Raw genomic sequence first — 20373 nt, 5'->3', positions numbered from 1 at the left:
TTTTTTAGTCTCTTTTTTTCCAGCCAGGGGACAGAGCGCTGTTGATTTTGGCTTGCTTTTTCAACACCCAACTTCCAGTGCTGAGAGATGAAGGTCAAAAGCCACGTGCTATCAACTTGAGGAACCAAAAAGATGTCTTCTCCATCCCATCTCAACCTATTTTTCTTTTTGTCAGACTCACACCTCCTCACCACCCCCTCGCAGAAAGATGTTTTCATGCCTTGGTGCCCTTTGCCCTCCAGCAGCACCCAAGGTTAAAAAACTCAGTGGAGCAGGGGCTGAGCTGTGCCTGGGGCTCAGAGGAGCTCACAAGACAAGGATATTAGTGCCAGGGGAATAGAAACAACCCTAGGGTGGACTGGAGGGTTCCATGGATAAGGATAATATGACCATGGCTGATACTGAAGGGTATCCACCACATGTTTAAGCCAGTCAGGTTTACAGACTCTCCAATTTTACCCCATAAACTCTCTAAAAACTCAATATCTTCCAGAGAAGTAATTCTACTGAGATATTAGTTTTTGTTCAGAAAGAAAAGCATCATTAAGCCACATGGTTGCTGAAGGAAGTTTTGGGATCTACAAATGTCCTGAAAGTTTGAACACAGAAAGGTCCTTATTTGACATGAAACATAGTAAGGCATGGAAGGGAAGCAAGGTATGGGAAAGCAGGATCACCTCACTTGGGTTTTTTTTAAGTCTGCAACAGAGGAAAAAAAAAATCTCAGGCTGCTTAACTGTGTCACTTCCCTCAACCTACAGATCTAATGAAACTTTCAAAAACAATAAAAGTAATTTAATAATATTTTAATTGAAAGATGCTTTTATGACATAAAAAGACCAAAAGTAACCTCACTGTTGTTTCACAGTTGCATTGGGAAAAAGTAGTTCTTGTGTAACTTTATAGTTTTCTAACTTTCCAAAGTCCCACAGTAACAGATGATGGCAAGGGTGGAACAATATATGCAGGATTAAAAGCTCTGCCTAGCCCATTATTTATACATATCTAATTAGCCCCTCCTGTACACACACACACCCTTGAGCACTAGGAACTGCTGATATAATTCCTGCAATTAAAACCTTCGATGCCAGAATCCTTCTTTGCCAAAAGGAAAAACAACAACCCCCCTCCTCCAGCACAGCTGGGCATGCTTGTACAGGAGTGGATGCCCAACCCTAAAAAAGGCTCAGATTCAAGAGCTGAACTCTCCCAAAGTTCAAGATATTTATTAGAACTTGTAATGCAGCACCAAGGACCACCGTGGACTCAACTCCAGCAGAGTGACTGATGCCAAGCAGAAGTTTGGGCAGTTTAACACACTGCGGGTTTGTTCAGCCATATCCAGGGATTTCTGCTGCTCATGGGATAACGGTAAGGAACAAGTCTCACTCTGCAGCAGACTTTTGCTTTGGAGACTTACAGTGTCAGGGACACTGGCGGGGCAGACAGAAGGTGACGGATCACTTGCTTGCCATGGTGCGAAGCTAAAACTAGCACGGAACAGTTCAATGAATGCCAACACTCATCCTGGTTTGGATGAATTAATAACCCTCAGTATTTCCATATAAATCTTCCTCTGAACATATAATCTCAAGATAAAACTTCAAAAACCTCAAGGGATCAGATACACTTAAAACAGTTATATTTCTTTGAAGTACTTTCCCTTTGTATTTCAACCGCACTTCAAAGTTTTCCTACTTACACACAAACCAAATGAGACGTCTGATGCTAAAAGAAGCAGACATTTAAAGTGTTTCACACTTTCCCAACCTTTGGGGGGCAGGGGGGCAAGACTCAGTGTTGTAGAAAGGTATATGTTAACTAAACACCCATTTTCACTGTATCAGCTGGCCAAGGAGGAGTTCTTCATGTACCAAAGGTCAAACAGAAACAGGGCACCAGCTGAAAAAGGAAGGTCCTAGAACTTGTCCTCTATTACCATGCCAAAAAAACCCCACCAAAAAAACCCCAAAACACTCCACCCCAAATAACAGAGTTAAACAGAAATAATTAAACAAATCATTACATTTTCTAATCACCACCAGCTTCCTTCAAGCCACATGAACATCTGGGGCCAAATTCTTCATGGTATATATGGAGACCTGGAGATAAGTTTTACTTGTTCTCAAGCCCTAAAGAACTTTTAAAAATGTTGATTCTTGGTTCACATGTAAGAGAGCTATAAAAAAAAATATTTTAAAACCTATTGCCCCTGTATTTCCCTTTTTGGGGCTGACTATTTTTCACGTGCTTACAGACCATCACTGTTTCTGGGGAGTTATATTTATCTCTCAATGACTACAGATTTTGTTTCCCTGCCTAAAGTTGGGAAGGGATCCTCGCTCAGAGGAGGATCTTACTCTGGTGCACATGAAAAAGCACTGAGACAAGTCTAGTCTGGGCTTGCAGAAGACACTGGTGATGCCAAGGCCTCAACCATGATGATCCCGGCTTTTTAAAATGGGAAAAGTAAATCCCAAAATGGCACAAATGTTTACTTTACATATACAACAGAACCACAGCTTCAGCCCTGTTTAGGAAAAGAAACATTCCTTATTGCAGCATGTAAATCATCACACATCTGCACACATAGCACAGCTCCTCTGGGGGACAGCTCACCATTTATTTAGCACTATATGGAAACAGCCTGCAGCAGAGGTGTTTGAACAGCTATGTGAGGCTGCCACTTCAGTCCCTGGACAGAAATGGGGACAGCTCTGGATCACAAATGCACTGAACTGCTCATAGAAAAACCCACTGCTGCACCCACCACTCCAGCAGGGCTGCAAAAACCCTACAAGCCAGCACCCTCCTTACAGCACGAAACTGCCACTTAGGTAGGTGGATTCAGCCACTCCAAGGATTTGCTGGTAGGATACAGCTACCACTGGTATTTTACTTCAGAGAGGTTCAGGTCTTGCTGATAAACTGCTGGGTTTTTTCCAAATCAATTACTATCATAGAATCACAGAATGGATTGGGTTGGAAGGGACATTAAAGATCATCTCATTCCAACTCCCTGCCATGGGTAGGGACACCTTCCACTAGACCAGGTTGCTCAGAGCCCCATCCAACCTGGCCTTGGACACTTCCAGGGATGGGGCAGCCACAGCTTCTCTGGGCAACCTGTGCCAGGGCCTCCCCACCCTCCCAGGGAAGAATTTCTTCCCAATATCCCATCTAAACCTACTGTCTGTCAGTTTGAAGCCATTCCCCATGTCCTGTCACTCCAGATCCCTGGAAATAGTCTCTCTCCATCTTCCTTTTGGGCTCCCTTCAGGTCCTGGAAGGCCACAATTAGGTCACCCCAAAGCCTTCTCTTCTCCAGGCTGAACAATCCCAACTCTCTCAGCCTTTCCTCACAGGAGAGGTGCTCCATCCCTTTGATCATCTTGGCGGCCTCCCCTGGACTAGCCAGACTACAAGGAAGCTCCAAGTGCTCAAATGCTACAACACTAGGACTTCTCTGAGACAAACTTCGAAGATCAGACACTCCAACTGTGTGCTCAAGTTGGCACAGTTGGGTGTTCCTGTAATTCCCCCCACACTTCACACAATCACAGAATATTGTGAGTTGGAAGGGACCCACAAAGCTCATTGGGTCCAACTCCTCTATTTCATTAACCACAGTTTCCCCTCATTGGAAAATGCATTACCTCAAAAAGTTACTGAAGGTTAGAAATTTAAAACAAGGGTTTCTTTCTACTTGTCTGAGTGTAGGATTTATTGCAATACAATCTGAGTGGAAAATACAGGTGGATAATATTAAACTTGTTGCCTTAAAATACAAGTTTAATAGAAGTGTCAAAGTAGTGCTTTCCAAAATGAAACAGCAACATGCTCTACACAACTAATCCTGCTGTTAGAGACCTTACACAACAAATTATCTTTTGATCTCCCAACTTTTCTTACTCCATTTTTTAAGCTAAAGTAAAGAATCTTTGCAGAAGCTCAACTCCTTGATGTTGCGAGGTGAGAGAAAAAGAAAATACCCAGAATAATTTCAACTCTCTTGAAAAAAAATTAAAAAGCGTGGTCTACATGGTAGATCCTTGGGAAAGCCACCGTTTCCTCTTTTTTCATCAATTTTGGTACATTTTTGGACGAAAGTCCATCTGGCCATAAATATAACAATGTATAACAGTAATCATGACCCCAGTTTATCTAAATTCTGATTCAACATCCAACATTAAAACAAAAGGTTGCACAAGTACATTTAGAAAAAAGAAGGGAAAAAAACGCCAGGAATATCTCTCTATGTGGTAACAAGCACATCTCTGGCAGTGGAGGTATCATAGTTATGCAGTTAGCTTTTGGGGATTTGGTTTTTGCCCTTTATTCAAACTTCTGACAGTTCCAAATAGCAAGTTCTTGTTTCCTGCAAATGTCTCAAGGATCATAAATGCATTCAGGCCTCTCCTAATATTTTAATGAAATATCAGTTCCTGCTCTTGCACTTGACTTGCAGGCGAAATCTGCCGTTTTAAGGGGATAATCTTAAGCAGCTTTCTGAGAAATGTCAAGAATACTAAATTGCCATTTCTGTGCTCTGGTTTGGGGTTTTTTTGGGTTTTTTTCTCCTCTTCTCTCTCTTAATATCCTATTTAAATTATCTTTAAAAAGAAAGTGGAGCTCTACCCAAGATGAAGTAATGTGATGTGCTGTATTTTACAAGATGCAAGATCTGAAGCAGCACTGTCAGCTGATTAAATACTTCCAAACAGTAGGGGTTTAATTCCCTCTGCTGCATTATTGTGTCTCAGTATCAAACAGCTGATATTGTCACACTCTTGACCTTTCTGTGCCCATTTCAAAGCTTCTGCAGACCTACTTTTATGTTACTCAGGCAAAAGTTGCTTCTGATTTATGAAAATGTCTTTGTTTAAGGAAAAGAAACTTTACCTGCTGTTTCTACCCTGAAATACCAACCCTGTCCTCTGTCCTGGAGAGCATTCCCAGTTCTGGCCACCCTCTTCCAACTCAGCACTCTGGAGAACAGTCCCCAAATCCTGCATCCTGTGTTGATGCCACTGTGGTAATGGTGTGACTTTGGAAAGATACCACCGGCATTTGGGGCTTCTTTGCAGAGATTGACTTTGTCTATGTTCCCTTGTGGTTTATAATCAGGTAGGACTACAGTGCTTATGCTGCCTACACTACCTACCTCTCCTGGTACTCCAGCAGTGTGGTCCAAGGCAGGAAATTTCCATCTTAGGTGGGGTCAACAATTCTGGACCTCTACACAGCAGTCTGCCAACTCCATGCTGTGAGAGAGACACTATTTTCCTAATTCCAGCTGCCAAACTCGAGAACTCAATGAAGACAGACATAAAGGTGAAATAAACTGGGCATTAAATCAAAAGAGACAGCTTAGCTAAACCAGTCCCCCTTGAAGGGCTTAGGTTAAAAGCTGCTCACCTGAGCTGGGACTCCTGTTCCTCTGGGGCCTTCAGGGCTGTCTGAATGGGTTAGCAGAGCATGTGTTCAACTACCTGTGTGAAATTCTCATCTGTGGAAACGTCTCACTTGGGGGAACTTTGCACCAGGAGGGAAAAAGACAGTGCTCCATGTGGAGATAGCATCCAGGTTTCTCTAGGAGCAGTGTGGAGCTGCACTTAAACCGTGCTCAGTGCAGGTGGATATTCAACTTGTGACTGAGCAACTGTTATCAATAACCAATGCTACACCCCCCTGCAGATTTCAAACAACTGAACTGCAAATCCTTTACAACTGGGGGAGAGGAGAATCCAGTGTTTGTTCTCACCACACTAGAATATAATGGTGCTGTTCTGAAGTCAGAAAATACCAAGTAACAACAAAAATGGAGAAACACACTCAGCCTGCATGTCAGATCACACATGGCACCACAAGACAAGGACGTCTCTGGTATCTCTGCATCAGCAGCCTGTTCCTTGGAAGTTTCTTGTCCAAGAACTGTAACCCAGCCTGGTACTCCTTTGCTTGCAAGATCTGACAAGCTCCTGAGACAGCGGCGTGGCTGCAGGCCAGCAACTCTGTGCTCCAAAGAGCCCCATGCAAATGTCTGATGAGGGGAACATGACCACACACATCTCCTCTCCTGCTGTAACACCAGCAAGGCTCCAAACTCACTCTGGATAACACAGGAGATCAGAACTCAGCCGTGTGTCAGCGCTCCATGGCGCAGATCAGGGCTGTCTCAACACACAGTAAATTATACACAGCACACACCCTTAATAACACAACCCTCAGAAGTGCCTGCATGTTTTGTGGCAACAGGAATTAACAGATGTTGACAACTGATCAGATAGCAGAGGCATTCAGGGAGACAGACGCAGACCATAACTACTGTTTGCTGTGTACCTACACGGCTCCTTGCTGTCACAACTGACTGCACTCACAGTCCTTCTGATGCAACAATGTCGAGGGGCTTCTCTTCCCCATCCTCCCAACAGGCAGCTACTCCAGCAGCTCAAAGCAGAGCTGTCCTTGCCTTTAGTGACAGGGGATTATCACTGGCTGACAACACCCCATGGAATAGGGAAGCACACCTTAATATCACACCAAGAAACTGCCTGGCACCAGACATCTGACCTAGAGGAGCACTTGTAGGAGCCACCCAGGGCACACAATACCACAGCTGCAAATAAGGTCCCTACAGGAAATTCTAAGGCAGGCTATAAAGGAGCAGGAACACACAGGTGAAGGCAAGGCTGGCTACTCTAAATATTCACAGGATGCAAAAGTGTTACATTTATACACCACACACTCTTGATAAAACAAATATGAGAAGAGAAGGTCTCATGGAGACCTCAGAGCACCTTCCAGTATCTGAAGGGGCCTACAAGGAAGATGGAGAGGGACTGTTCATCAGGAACTGTGGTGACAGGACAAGGGGGAATGGCTTCACACTGACAGACAGTAGGTTTAGATTGGATATTAGGGAGAAATTCTTCCCTGGGAGGGTGGGGAGGCCCTGGCACAGGTTGCCCAGAGAAGCCGTGGCTGCCCCACCCCTGGAAGTGTCCAAGGCCAGGTTGGATGGGGCTCTGAGCAATCTGGTCTAGTGGAAGGTGTCCCTGCCCATGGCAGGGGGTTAGAACGAGATGATCTTTAATGTCCCTTCCAACCCAAACCATTCTATAATTCTATAAATTCCATCAGTGTCCAAATCCTCAAGGGAAGAATAAACACTATCCCATTGTTGTACCAAGAAGGACAGGGTGGGAAAGGGAAAAGGGAAACAGGAAAAGGAGTAATTGTGGAAATCTGTGCTGAGGTCTTGGACCAAAAGCAACCAAATTCATAAAGAGGCTCCTGTGAGCACTTGTAAGATGGGAGTTTGCTCCATTGCCAGACTATTCTGGGGCTGAAACACTGACAGACAACAATGCTCTTCCCCAGAAAGAGGTGTGGCATCTCCCACCTCTCAGATTTTCACCTCCTGCTGGGAGCTGGGAACAGACGCAAAGGGAACCAGAGCTGCCCTCAGCTCGGTTTTGGTTTTCCCAGCAACCTGATGGGGTACTCCACCCTATTTCCTGCCCCACATGGACAGAGAGGGCTGTTTGCTGCCCAGATGGCAGAACCAGGATGCTGCTTCACCGCTGCCCTCACCTGGAGTCCCTCAGGCACCGCAACAGCCAGGGCACACCAAGCCTCGGTCACTTGGCATCCAGCCAAGGGGGCACAGCAGCCAAAAAACCCCTGGCACTGGGCCCTGGGAGTGCAGCCAGCAATGGTTGCCCAGGTCCACAGCAGAGCCAAACTCTCCAAATATTTTGAACAGCTCCTTGTCAGCAAAGTAGCTTTACACCAGCTCAGCGTTTCACAGTGTTTATAATGTGGTCCCCTTAAATTGGACTGACAGCTGAGCAGAGCCACAGCCTGAAACAGAGACAGTCTCTGTCGGCACAGGAGCTTTGCAGCAAGACCCACCCAGCCTGAGATCAGCAAGTTGTACAAGCCCACATTTGATGTCAAGCATGCTTTTTTAATTCCTCTGAAACCAACGATACTGGGAACATGTTTAGTACTAACATAAGTGACCAAAACAGGACCTCAAAATACAGATCCTGCCAGGTTTGTGTGACCTGTGGGTGCTTTCAGTAGTATCAGCCCTCTGTGTAAGGTCCACAGTGAAACACCAGCTCTCCTTACCTTGACTGACTTCGGACCATCAGCAGCCAGACATTTCTGCCACAGACAGAACATGAGCAACTCTCCACAAACATCCTGATCCTTGTGGCTACAACTTTCCCTCCTTCTCCACTTAGAGGTAGTACCAGAACCCACTCCAGTGGCAGTGGGGGTGTAGGGGTGTGTTTGGGCCCGGGGAAACAGTGAAGTTCCAAAACTCACATCAAGTCTGCAACGAAGATGTGTTCTCTTCCAATATGGGTCTTGCTGCAGATCACTCTGGTTCAGTGTCACACCATCATCATGGTGACACCAACATCAACAGGACAAGCTGGGGAAAGCCTCCACCAAAGCAACGGGGAGTTTGGGACAAAGTTCACCCACCTGCCCAGCACACAAACAGCACCTCAGCTAAAAGTTAACAGCCTTTGCCACCCACGGTGAGAGGCAAAACAAACACTGGCCACTCAGTCACCAGCCTGCAGGGTCAGGCTGCAGTATTAGCATCGTTAGTTTATCATGTACTGACTAATATTAGCTACTGATGCTTTTATGACTATTAATTTCATTGCTGTTATTTAAGAACAGTTGTTAAGAAAAGGAACCTCTTCCAGGTGTGGGACTGTTGGCTTGGTTAAGCAAGGAAGCTGTTTCAGACTTCCAAGTTCTTGGATGATGCCCACCTGCCACAGCAAGGATGATTCTGCTCCCAAAATGCACATCTTGGCCTTGGCAGTGCTGCTCACTGGAGATCTCAAGAGGAACAACTTCATCTCCCTCAAACCAGGGGATGGGGCAGGGGGGATAAGCTGAAATTCCCACTGCTTTCTCTTCCTCCAATTGGTGTGTGCTGATCTACTCAGGGTGAGGAAAGAAGGGTGTTTCCCAGCTACCCCCTCATTACACACCTCAGTACAGGTATTCCAGAGGAGAATCAGGCATTGTGCTATCCCCTAAGGAAACAGATTGAATTCTCTGGCCTTACCATTACACTAAAAACTACATTGGATTTGCTCTCCTCTCATAAGGTAAGGCTATTTCCTATTTTCTTACAGTAACTCAGATTTGTCTATGTCCTATTTTTTGTTTCTAAATTGAGAATATTGCTCATTACCAGATTATATAGCATTTATTCTGAAGAGTAAGAGCTACTGACACAGTTAAAAATTCAATATAAATACCCTGTGGATGTAAGCCATGACATTTATATACCGGATTAATAACCACTAAGAAGAATTTCCGATGCAGAGCACATGACCCTCCCTTCATTTCAAAGGCAATTATTAATACCGTGATTTCCAAGTGTGACATGTTCTTGAAAACACTGGTAGACAGACAATTTTAGCAAAAAAGCTTCCAAATCCTGAAGGGACAATTGCAGGTGCATCTCTGGTTTTGAGATACGAGAACATCTAGAGTGTATGGGCTTGGCCAGCAGATAAGCAGATAAACATCAATTTAATGCAGTATGGATCTGAGCCTCCCTGGGACAAACAGGAAAGCTTGGGGAGATTGGACACAAAGCTCCTTGCCTTTCATACCTCGTCACCTAACTACTTGGTATTTTCCAGATACATCAATCTGGAAGCTACTGCCTTGTGAAGTTCAGAGGGCCAGCTTGCAGCTTTAATCACGCAGGAGAACCCAGCCAGGCTCCCTGGTTATCACTTGTCAAACTTGGTCAGGGTCATCTCAGCCTCTCAAAAACAGGAGAAAGGGGTAACCTGCCAATTTGAAGTGAGGAGAGCTGAAAAAACAACAGATGGTTTTCCACTCAAGACTGCACAAGTTCTCAGCAATGACAGTGGTAAAAAAACAAAGCCCTGTCCAAGTCCCTCTGGGCAAGAGCCATCCACTCACCTGGGCTATCACCTGCCAGCCCAGGGATGCCTCAGCTGGTCCCACGTACTTGCTGCCATCCTGCCCAACACACCTTCCTCCTGAACATGCTGATTTTGCCTGGGATAGAGTTAATTTCCTTCAGAGAAGCTGGTATGGGCTACTACAGTTTGGATTGGTGTTGGAACCAGCATTGATAACACAGGGATGTTTCAGTTCTTGCTGAGCAGGGCTCACACAGTGTCAAGGCTGGTTCTGTTCCTCACCTCAACCCACCAGCAAGGGGGCTGAGGATGCACAGGGAGCCGGGAGGGGACACAGCCAGGACAAGCTGACCCCAACTGGCCAAAGGGACATTCCATACCATATGGCATCACGATCAGTATATAAAGCGGGGGGGGGGGAAGAGGGAAGGGGAGACATTTGGAGTGATGGTGTTTGCCTTCCTGAGTTAGCGTTACATATCGTGGAGCCCGGCTTTCCTGGTTAAACACCTGCCTGCCCATGGGAAGTGGGGAATGAATTCCTTGTTTTGCTTTACCTATCAAACTGCCTTAATCTCAATCCACAAGTTTTTCCACTTTTTTTCCCACTTTTACTGTTCTGATTCTCTCCCTGATCCCACTGGTGAGGGCGTGGGGCCGAGGTGTGAGCTGGGCTTAAACCACGGCACTGAAACATCAGCTGAGGTGGCTTCCCTTAAATGTCCACACATACAGCTTAAATCTGCAATCAAAGATCACCCCCTGTCCTGCTGATCCTAGCCTTTCCCAAACCCACACTGAATCCCTGAGTCATGTTACTATAAACATACTACACCAAGTAAAACTATAAAAGAGGAGGCAACAAGAAGCTCGGCTACCACACAAGGTTTACACCTGAGGGTGTGGGGATACAGCAGCTGGGCAAGCAGGTTTAACAAGGAAGGTGCAAATTTAAGATCTTCAAACAGAAAAATACTTAGGTTATTTCAGAATAAAATTTCTTAGTCACACCAATAAAACCAGGAGGGTAACAATCAAGTTCACCATGGAGAACCACACCGGCTCAAGTATCGTCCCAGTACCTGCCCCTGATCACCTTCTGGCTGCCACTTGCACTTTTTCCCTCCTTCCTTTCACACTGATGTCCCCTCTCCCACCACTCTTTTCCCTCTCCTGAGACTTCCCTACTCTTGAGTGCCCATGGAGTTTGTGATTTGTGATCAACCTGCAACACATAACAGCTCCTCCCTTCTCTTTGCTGCTTGCAAACAGTTATGAGGAAGCATGAAAAAACATTAATCCCAAACAACCCTGCCCTCTGTTCTCATGCTTGGCACAACTGCAGCCACAAAAAGGTGATGGCAGAAAAAGTCCTCTTTAATCTTGGGACTGCTGTGTCGGATTTTGGGTCAATGGTGCTCCAAGGAATATCCAACTCTCAAGGCTCTGCTGAGCAATTCTTCCCACAGCTGAGAATTTCCCTGAGTTTTGATGAGGAGGAAAAGGAGAAGGAAGAGGTATGCAAGTAGTCAGGTAGCTCCCTCCTTCTCTTAATTTCAAATACCTAAGTAAGAACACCTAGATATACTAAAGCATCTCAGCAAAATTCCTTGGTCAGGGCATCAGCAATTACAAAACACAAAATTAACAAAATAAACACAATAGAACAGCCTGAGGGGAACGTGCAGCTCCCCACATGCTGAGCTGCTGACATTTCTTGTAAGCAGCTGAAATCAAAGTCTAGTGAGAGAAGCTGTTAGATGACAAAGGAGAGACACAAAGACCCCACCACAAGCACTGATTCCCTGCAAAGTCCTTCATATCACTGCTGCAAGGTCCAGGTCCCAACTCAGCCTTGAGGGCCTCCCAAGCCCAGCGACAGAAAAATATCCAGATTCACGAAAAGCCACACTCAGATCCTTAAAAAGTCAGCTCACAAGTAACAAATGACAAATATCAGATACATAAGAGATGCAAGGAAAATGAAAATAAAAATACCGGCTGCAGTACCTTGGTGCTGATGTCCGTTGTTGAAGGTCTCATCTAAGGCACCAGGATATCTGTCCCACCCATCAAAAACTAAATATAATCTTGGAGCTAAATCTTGAGCCCCTAAAAAAGGCTCTGCAAAGTTTTGCATCCCCTAAAAAGAGCATGTGGCTGGAGACAGCTGCTTTCTCCACCGCCTTCACCAGCAGGGCATGCCCAGAATAAAGTTGTGTTATAAGCCATGCAAGGTTTTTGCCTGAAAGTTTATCAAACAAGGCATCTGAAGCCAGTCAGAAGGTGGCCAGGGAACCTCTGAGAGCCCGCAGAGAAGCAGCCAGGAGATTTTCTAAGGAAGATGAAGAAATTCTCCTTGCAATTTCCATGCTCCTCTGCACCAAGCACATTACCTGTTCTCCCCAAGAGGACTAAACTGTCTTAACACTGCCCAGTGCTCCAAAGCACCTTTATAAAAAGCCAGAATTCCTGAAAATAAAGAAGTTTCAACTAACTTTGAACAAGTAGCCAACAAAACCGTTACCATGACTTCCTTTGTAACGTACAATTCCAGTTTACTGTTCACTGCCTCCAGCACTCACCTCTTCTATGCAGCATCAACATGTTTGGGGGTCTTGTCAGCTAATTAAGCAGATGTAAAAATCAAGCCTAGTGCAGTTGTATCAAATTATTTCTGCAAATGACACAATTCCAGACACCACTCTGAGCCAACAACTTCCACTACAGCCCATGAGGGGGAAAAAAAAAAATCTTAGTGTAGCATGCGGTGGATGAGACAAGAGGGATTAGTTTCTATACCTAAACATGGTTCCCACTTTGGGATGACTCACTTTTCCCATCTTAGTCTCAGACGGAAAACAAGACAGAGAAACAGTACTTTCAAATACACCAGAAAAGGTTTTCCCAGCTTCTGGTTTGAGAGGAAAGAGGAGGGAAGGAGCAGAGAGATCTCCTGGACAGCAGTGAGCAATAAACCCAACCCCACTTACACTTTATAAACTTCAGACAATTCTTCCAACCACACACCGAGAAGTGACAGCAGTAAGTCAGAAAACTTATTAAAAAAAAAATCACCAAAACCCAACAACAATAAACACAAATAAATAGCTAACAAGGTTAGGAAAGACCATTACAGACAAAAAGCTCTCCCTTTCCTTTTGTGTCGACCTGAATCAAACTTCCTTTTGCTCTAGTACAAATTAGAGACCTGGGAACTTAAATTGATTTTGTTTCTCTTTTCCTGGTCTAAGCTCACTTGACTTCTTGTTCACTTTCCCTATCTGTAAAACAGGGGAAATAATAATGAGAAACTACCACACAGTGTTATAGAAATTATTCAATTCATAGCTGTATAGTTCTTTGAAGATGCGATATGCCAAGTATTATTACTAGATGAAGAAATGATATATTTTCTCCCCCAAGCTATAGAGAGGAAGAAAAAAGCCATGTAAACAGCAAACTGTGTTCCTAATGAGATGCTACACTCAGAAAGTGGGACATCTTTAAACAGATTGGACAATCTCCTTCTAGCTCACAAAGATTATTCCCAATACACAAACCTCACAGGATTACAAATGCAAGCAAAGAAACTTATCATTTGACAAGCTTCCTGAAGACAAAAGAAGCTTGTCTAAATAAACAGGGAAAGTGTACATTTTCAGTCTTGAAGAGAGGAAAAAGGATTTTTGAAGTAAGGGAAGAAATGAAATCAGATTTGCAAGCTTTGTGTGAGGGACGAATTTCTGTTTTCTGAATATAAAGCAGTTGCCAGGACTGGGAAAGTCAATAAAATCAGGAGAATCGGATGGAAGGGACACAGGGAAAGGCAGTGTGTGACAGAGAGGTCACATGCAAGATAAACAGGGTAGCAGGGTAACTACTTACAGATAAACACATAAATCTCTGCAGGGAGGGGAGATGTGTGTTAGAGAGCCCCCATCAGCACTGTGGGTGAGCAGAACCTTAACTACATGTTAAGCTACATTAACATCACCCAGAACCACAACACAGACTATGTGAAGAGTAAAAGTACAATAATCTGTTTTCATGCAAACAGTAATATTTCCTCTGGAAAGAAAGGGAAGGAAAAGACACCAGAGAAATTCCCAGCACCGCCTGCCCGGGGACCCTGCCGTGCCCCAACCACCTCCCACCAACATGCAGAGCAGCCACAGGCTCTGGGGAAGTGTTTGGAATTAGTGCTATTTTGGGCACATTTTAGTTTAGCACAACTATTAAAAGGCCAGGAAAAGCCATGTGTGGGCTGGGCCCTGCAGGACAGGCCATCAAGTGCTAATAAATGCAATACACAGAAGCAGCCTTGTACTTCTTTCCCTCCTGTATTCAGCATGACCTTGAGGGGAGGGAAAAAAAACAACAAATCCTAATTTTTGCCTTTTGCACACAGGCACTGTAAAAGAGTGGACTGGAGTTCAGGCTGTTATTTCAGTGCTGCGTGTGATGCTCTGCCTTAGCTTTGGACACCACAACTCAAAGCATTCCCAAGAGCTGGTGGAGCAAGGTAAAGACATATCTGAAAACCTGCGTGGATTTTGCTAGGAAAGAGCAGGAAGTATGACTGGACCTGGCTACACAGACTCAGCCAGGTTCCTACGTCTTCATGGCACCACACTAAAGCAGCTGTCTCTGCTAAAGCTTATTTTTAAAGCCTCATTTAGCCTTTCTGGATTATTTGTACATGCTGCCTTCCTGTGGGCCATGGCTGAACTGTCAGCATCATGGTTAATGTGGTAGGGAACAACGGGATAGAGAATCTGACTCCAACACAATTCCAAATCCCAGTACTGGAGCTACAGGAACAGAAAACGGAGCACTGAGCACCTGTTCCTACAGTCTAGGATGGACTTGGACACATACTCCCTTCCCAAGAGCAACAGAACAAGTGACAAGGAAAACAAGATTTAGGTCCCAGAATTTCTGCTGCTCCCAGGAAAAGGGACTCAGCATAGCATCTGGAGAGCAAAGAGGGAGAGACTTCCAGCAAAGGCACGGTCATGCCAGCAGATTGGAAGTCTCCAAACACACATCCAGCAGGACGTGGCTGCCAGCCAACTTTTAATGATGATTTTACAGCCACGACGGACTCGAATCCAGCTGGAGTGTAATCCCACCAACTCTGACAAGCAGCAATAAAACTGGAGAAATGTGACCAGGAAGGGGAACAATAGGTGATAACTACTCCTGCAGCCCTGATTAAAAACTCAGGGAATGAAAGCATTTGGCAGGGGAGTTTAGGGCTCTTGACAAACAAGGAGCAATGTCCCTTTCTTTTCAGGTCTGGTGCAAGACCTTGGTCAGCTGTGAATCCCAGAGAGAGCTCATGCACAGTGATTTAGAGTGGGAAGGGTCAGAGATCCAAGAAGCAGCATTCCAGAGGTTATGGAGAGGGTAAGGGAGTAAAAGAAGGAAAATAAAATTTCAAATGACACACCAGTCCTCAGATATTGTGGGCCTGCAGCGAGGCCAGGGAGGCAGGACAGCTCTAGGAAGCAGCAGTGACCCAGAGGGTGACACAGAACACCTGACAGAGGATGGCACAAACACCACACTCGGCATCCCATGGTAGGGCAGGGATGAGCAGTTCAGAGGGGAGGGCAGCTGAAGGACAGCAAGCCAAGACAAATGATCACAGGAACACAGAATATGCTGAGTTGGAAGGGTCCCACAAGGATCATCAAGTCCAACTCCTGGTCCTGCACAGGACACCCCAACAATCCCACCACATGCCTGAGAGTATTGTCCAAACACTCCTTGAGCTCTGTCAGTCTTGGTGCTGTGCCCACTGCCCTGGGGAGCCTGTTCAGTGCCCAACCACCCTCTGGGGGAAGAACCTTTTCCTGAGATGCAACCTAAACCTCCTCTGACACAACTTCAGGCCATCCCCTCAGGTCCTGTCAAGCAGAGATCAGTGCCTGCCCCTCCTCTTCCCCTCCTGAGGAAGTTGTAACTGCAATGAGGTCTCCCCTCAGTCTCCTCTTCTACAGGATGAACAAGCCAAGTGCCCTCAGCTGTTCCTGAGAGTGTGGCTTCACCTCCAGACCCCTCCCATCCTTGTGTCCCTCCTTTGGACACTCTCTAACAGCTTAAGGATGCAGCACACAAGGAAACACGGGGCTCAGCAAGCCGTGGAACACAGTATGGAAAAGTGCAGCCGCATGGATCAGGAGACACCCAGCACAGCTGGGATTCCAGCCGTGGTGTCCTGGGGTGAGCACATCCCAGCCGTGGCCCAAGTGCAGGCACAGCAATCTGACCCAGCTCTCCAGCTGGAATTCAGGATGCTAAATCATATCCAAAACAAAGCAGATCAGAGATAACAATTCCCAAAACAAGCCTGCCAGCTCTGACATGCAGCAGGCTACTTGAATCAAATCAGTCTAGACCGAATGCAAAATGCTGCTCCTTGAAGTCAGCTGAACTGGGCCATTTCCAAAGGGTAACACGACACATCCACTGTTCTGCTGGATGCATTTTCACATCAGCTTGCCCCAGTAACATGAAAGGTGCTGGCAGTTTCTCTGCACATACCTGTTGAGTCAGGTTAACTGCACATGCACAGCACAGCTGCATCCTGCAATCATGGTAAATCCAGTGGGATCTTGTGCTGGAGCCCTGGCACTGCTTAAGCCCTTTATGTGCCACAGAACAGCTCCAGTGCTTATTTCAGTAGCGCTTCTAGGATGATCAAAATATACTTCATTACTTTGCCACATCTGCAAATTCACTGTCTTTAAAATGTGGAAAGCCTCCCTGACTCTAAACAGCAGCTCAGATTGTGTTAAGTGAGGACCATCCTTCAAAAGATCCCCAATAAATGTTTGTCTGCAGAAGCAGCATGACATTCTTCTACATCTCCTGCTGGAAGTCATACACAGCATCATTTTAATGACATTTGAAATCAAATCCCAAAGGAGCTGTTGTTTGAGATATCAAAAAGCAAAAAAATAGCAGATACCCAGATAACAGACATCAGCAATGCAGTGGGTTGGATTACTTACCCAGAGGAGCAGACTTAGTGTTGATCTCCACTGTCACTCTTGAGCAAGTATCACTGATCCATATAAACTTCCAACACTGAGAAAAAGAGAAACAGAGATTCTGATTAATCACTCAAAGTCTGAGGTGACTTAACAGTGATATCTTGCAAAAGTTCATCAAGTGACACAGGATACAGGAAGCACAGTGGATGATGTACATAACAGCATTTAAAAAAAGCTAATACCAAGAGATTAAAGGATGACAACTGATGCACAAAGAGGAAATTAGCTTGTTTATTCCAAATAATTCCCAGCAACATTATTTCTCAGTATCTCTACATTACGCAGTTGGCCTGTGCCTGCACTCCACCTCCCCAGATGATCACACATGTGTAACACAAAACAAAGAAGGTGAATGATGCCTGGTAAGGCTTCCTTCTCACCACTGCAACCTCCAAAAAACCCCAACCGAACACCCCAAGGTGTTGAACATCTAAAAATCAGAGTGTGAAGTGAAGTCAGTGGAAATCAGAGCAGCCCACAGCACTGAACCAACCTCACAGCTCTTCCTGAGTCCCTTTACTACGACTGTTTTGGTTAACCGAAGATGTTCTCTGTTACTGGGGTTTGACAGAAAGTTTTACTCATGGATACTCCCATCTACAGACTGTGCACAAAATAAGAGCTATTTGGTATGGGAAGCTTGACAAAATCGTTCCAGGGGAAGGTTCTTGGCAAACTTTGAATTTGAAATGCAAAAGAGAAGTTTGGGGAATAAAACTCCAGACCAAGAAGTAAAAACTTCCAAATCTTGGCAGTTACATGAGCTCCCATTAGAAGAGGCTTAAGAATCAGTAACTCAAACACAAGTGCAATACAAAATACAAATACAAAAATCAGTGAAATATGGCTGAAACAACCAGGAACATCCCAGTGGGACACCCCTACCTGGGACACTGCACAAGAACAGATCTTGGCAAACTGACAGAAGTTTAAAAGCCAAGCAAGTAACACAACCAAAAAGCAAAGAATCAGCTCAAAAATCTAGGAAGAAATCTAGGAATAAAGAGATACCAACCAGTCGTTGACTTGGTCAACAAACTCCAAATATCCAGAGGGTGTAAACTGGAAGAGAGAGAATTCAGACAGAGTATGACTGGAAGATGAATACAAAAAAAGCCCCAAAAATAGCATTTTCAGGGCTAGATACTAAAAAGCTGTAATGGTCTCAGGGCACACAAATGCTTGGGTGCTCATTCCTTCTCAGAGCAGTTTTTTTTAAACTAGACTGAACAAAACCACCAGGATATGAAAAAAATTACATAGAACACAACTCACATGAGGACATATGAGCCTGTGTCACAGGACTGGGGCTCCAGGCTATTGTAACAGAATAATTGTGTACTGAGCCCTGTGCCAGGCAGGGAAAAAACATCTGTGAGATGGAAAAAAGACACAAAATGTGGAAGGCGGGGAAAAAAAATATTTGAGGTTTCTATAAAGGGCACTGCAGAATGTCACGGATGGAACTGCAAAGCCAAGGGAAAAAAGTTAGTTAATGGTGTTATTTTAAGTCCTGTGAGACTCACACTTGCCACAAGGGCCAGTCTCCAATGGACTTGCTCTTCCCAGCAAGAGCGGCACCACCAGCTATTCCCAAGCCTCTGTGCCATCACTGTTGGGGTAAATCAAAGATGTTCTTTGTTTCTGTGGTTTCACAGAAAGTTTAGTCATTTCCTCCTCCCCCAAGTCAGAGTTACACACACTCGACCCACACCTTGGGCATGCTCGCTGTCCAAGGGGAAGGGAACACTTCCATGCCTTTCTCAAAAGGCAACTGACTGCCTTGGATCCTGGCAACACAAGGATTCAGTTTGTTTCCAAGGTTGCTAGGGAAGTGGTCTGCATTTCCCACCGCCCCGCTTCCTTCCTTCCTCAAACTCCATTTCATTTTGAGTAATGAACTTCCTGGGCTGGTTTTGGCTGGGATAGAGTTAATTTTCATCACAGTAGCTGGTATGGGGCTGTGTTTGGGATTTGTGCTGGGAATATGTCGGTAACACAGGGATGTTTTAGTTCTTGCTGAGCAGGGTTCACACAGAGCCTTTCCTGCTCCTCACCTACCCCACCAGTGAGGGGGCTGGGGATGCACAGGGAGTTGGGAGGGGACACAGCTGATCCCAACTGACAAATTCCATACCATATGGCACCATGCTCAGCATATAAAGCTGGAGGGGAAAGGAGGACAGGAGGATGTTCAGGGTGATGGCATTTGTCTTCCCAAATAACCATTACATGTGCTGGAGCCCTGCTGTCCTTAGGGATGGCTGAACACCTGCCTGCCCATAGGAAGTGGGGAACGAATTCCTTGTTTTGCTTTGTGTTTGCTTTCCCTAGTAAACTGTCTTTATCTCAACCCATAAGCTTTCTCACTTTTACCCTTCTGATTCTCTCCCCGACTCCACAAGGAAAGGAGTGAACAAGGGACTTCCTGAGGCTCAGTTGCCAGATGGGGTTAAACCACAACACTCCCCCAATCAGACACCCCCTAACCCCAGAGCTAAAAACACTCTCTTGCACACCCTCACCTCTAGGATTGCCTGTGATGTTCATCCCAGCATTTCCCCTGCCTGAACAGGGCACGGGACATGAAGATCCAGAAGGCTTCAGCATTAGGATGCCAGGAAGGCCAACAGCCCCCAGGGAAAGTCTGGAGTTCAGGGGCGATGAGTGAAAACTGGGACTTGTTGGGACTTCTGGGAAAGGGTGGGGCTTTTCTGGTTTAATTGGAAGGGTAAATTATCATCCCAGAACAGCAACTGAGGGAACAGCTGCTCTTACACCACACGTGGATATGCCACACAGCCTAGACCAGAGGGCACAGCCTGGGGGAAACAGGGGCTCTCCAGCCTCCCCAGCAACAGCCAAGCTCTCCACTGAGTTCAATCCAAGTTCAATTCCAGTATCAAGAAAACAATCTCCCAGAAAACCACATTCATTTTTAGAAATTATCATTTCAGAAGAACAGGACTAGGCAAACCAGGTGAGAGTTAAGCAGGTTTTTGCTTTCATACAGAGAACATCACAATATATAAATGCCCTGGAGGAATCCTTCCAGTATCTCCAGGAAAGAAAGCTGAACAACATGATTTTTTTTTTCCTTTCCAAACTCTAATTTCTTAACCAGGAAGAAAAACACAGATCCCAATCCTACAATCTTGCATGTTCAGCAATAACATTTTACCCTGCCAATCAAAGGTTTTCTGCCATAGCCACCCACTGCTTTTTCAAATTCAAGAAGCACAACTTGTACGTAATTACACACTGTGTGAACTTATACAGGACACAACCACATGCTCAAAGACTTGAAAAATTCACATGTTGCACCATGTTCAGGGGCACAGCTTAACAAGGAAGCTACAGCACTATTT

At 45.3% G+C, this 20373-nt stretch overlaps 1 protein-coding gene across 17 annotated transcripts in view; it reads right to left on the bottom strand.

Moving 5' to 3' along the window:
* PPFIBP1 (PPFIA binding protein 1) overlaps positions 1–20373 on the bottom strand; it is a 96772-nt gene that overhangs the window by 56804 nt on the left and 19595 nt on the right. For 15 of the 17 annotated variants that reach the window (XM_027660882.1, XM_027660894.1, XM_027660890.1 and 12 more), the window contains exon 2: positions 16964–17039. The gene's annotated coding sequence lies outside the window, so the exon portion shown is untranslated. Of the gene's footprint in view, positions 1–6573; positions 6585–16963; positions 17040–18020; positions 18046–20373 lie in introns of those variants that run through there. The other 2 variants (XM_027660883.1, XM_027660886.1) reach the window with 2 other exon arrangements.

The sequence above is a fragment of the Corapipo altera genome, unplaced genomic scaffold (assembly GCF_003945725.1).
Source record: "Corapipo altera isolate COAL_440 unplaced genomic scaffold, ASM394572v1 239, whole genome shotgun sequence".
NCBI classification, from domain to species: Eukaryota; Metazoa; Chordata; class Aves; order Passeriformes; family Pipridae; genus Corapipo; species Corapipo altera.
Note: the sequence above shows the minus strand (reverse complement) of the source record. Positions and strands in the feature narration are given on the sequence as shown.